Source organism: Pseudopipra pipra, chromosome W (genome assembly GCF_036250125.1).
Source record: "Pseudopipra pipra isolate bDixPip1 chromosome W, bDixPip1.hap1, whole genome shotgun sequence".
Classification (NCBI taxonomy): Eukaryota; Metazoa; Chordata; class Aves; order Passeriformes; family Pipridae; genus Pseudopipra; species Pseudopipra pipra.
The window spans coordinates 23,504,423-23,506,522 of NC_087580.1; the positions used below are offsets into that span (position 1 = coordinate 23,504,423).

Genomic DNA, 2,100 nt, shown 5'->3' on the forward strand with positions numbered 1-2,100 from the left:
CCAGGGTCCTGCTTGCAGCCTTTTTTGTGGATTGGGGTGACATTCGCCAACCTCCAATCATTTGGGACCTTCCATTATTGGAGTACCTGCGCCAATATGTGTCCTTAAACCAGGACAGGTTGCTCAAGGGCTCCTGAAATTTGGCATCATCCACAAAGGACTTGAAAATACATTTTGTCCCATTGTACAGAGAGATAATAAAGATGTTCTATAGTGGTGTTCAAGGACTGGTCACTGAAGGATTTCACCAGGAAGTTGCTGCCAAGAGGACTTTGTACCATGGATTTTATTGGACACTCTTCATTCAGCCAACTTCCCACCCACCACATCTTCCACTTCTTCAGTCCAGCTCTCACCAGTCTGGCCATAAGAAGACCACAGGAGACCATGTCAAGGGCCTTGATAAAGTCTGGGCACAAAACATCCCCTTCTTTTCCCTCCCACATGGGTTCTGCAATCCCTGCCTTGTCCTTCCCATGCCTGGCAATGGCTGCAGGAGGACTTGCCCTCTCCCCTTCCCTGCTGAGCCTGAGCAGTGTGGAACTCTGCCAACCCTCCTTGCTGCCCTGTTTGCAGACTGGTTCCAGGTCTGCCTTTGCCAAGGTCCCTGGAAGCTCTGGGATGGCAGCTCTGAAGCACTCACAGGAGGGAGCCCAGCTCTGCTTCACAAGTTCCCAGGGCCTGTCCCTGCCTGTGCTCCAAGGGCTTCCACCCCCCAGGACTGTGCTCAGAGAGCACTCAGGCCTTACAGCGAGAAAGGGGCTCAGGAGGACAGTGTGGGAGTGGCAAGAGAGCAGCTCTGCAAAGACCAAGCACTGCTGCTCCCTGGCAGTGCTGCTGGGCTGGGATTATTGTCCCCTTCCCCTTTGCAAATACCCCCTGTCCTGCAGTGTGCTGTCCTTTGGGAACATCTGAGAAGGAGGGTCTTGGGCAAAGAAGGCACTGCAGGGTCCTTTATTTTGTTTAAATACTCAGAGAGGACAATTCATCATTTATACATCTCTGGGTCAAATTCAGTGGGTAGACACTAAATAGGAAGGCAGATGCATAATAATATTTAATTGAATAGAAAGTTAATGCAAGAAGAACCTGATGACCTCCACAAAAACCTGAACAGGAAGGTTGGGCCATTAAGAAGTCCCATTCTGAATGCTACACACCAGAAAACAGGCACTTGATTGCTCCTGAAAAGCATCCAGGCATCATTTTCCTCAGGGCATCCTTGAGCTCCTGATTCCTGAGGCTGTAGATGAGGGGGTTCAGTGCTGGAGGCACCACCGAGTACAGAACTGATAGTGCCAGATCCAGGGATGGGGAGGAGATGGAGGGGGGCTTCAGGTAGGAAAATGTACCAGTGCTGACAAAGAGGGAGACCACAGCCAGGTGAGGGAGGCACGTGGAAAAGGCTTTGTGCCGTCCCTGCTCAGAGGGGATCCTCAGCACAGCCCTGAAAATCTACACATAGGAGAAAACAATGAAAATGAAACAACCAAATGCTAAAGAGATGGAAAACAAGAGAAACCAGAGTTCCCTGATGTAAGAGTTTGAGCAGGAGAGCTTGAGGATGGGGGGAACCTCACAGAAGAACTGGCCCAGGGCATTGCCCTGGCACAGGGGCAGGGAAAATATATTGGCTGTGTGCAGCAGAGCAGTGAGAAAGGCAGTGGCCCAGGCAGCTGCTGCCATGTGGGCACAAGCTCTGCTGCCCAGGAGGGTCCCGTAGTGCAGGGGTTTGCAGATGGCAACGTAGCGGTCGTAGCACATGATGGTGAGGAGGAAAAACTCTGTTGACATGAAGAACAGAAAGAAAAAGAGCTGTGCAGCACATCCCATGTAGGAGATGGTTGTGGTGTTATGGAGGGAGTTGTGCATGGCTTTGGGGACAGTGGTGCAGATGCAGCCCAGGTCTGTGAGGGAGAGGTTGAGCAGGAAGAAGCCCATGGGGGTGTGCAGGTGGTGGTCGCAGGCTACGGCGCTGAGGATGAGGCCGTTGGCCAGGAGGGCAGCCAGGGAGATGGCCAGGAAGAGCCAGAAGTGCAGGAGCTGCAGCTCCCGCCTGTCTGCCAATGCCAGGAGGAGGAACTGGGCCATGGAGCTGCT

General features: G+C 52.7%; 1 pseudogene; it reads right to left on the minus strand.

Moving 5' to 3' along the window:
• Nucleotides 1–1,143: 1,143 nt before the first annotated feature.
• LOC135405557 (olfactory receptor 14J1-like) lies at nt 1,144–1,789 on the minus strand (annotated as a pseudogene).
• Nucleotides 1,790–2,100: the final 311 nt, after the last annotated feature.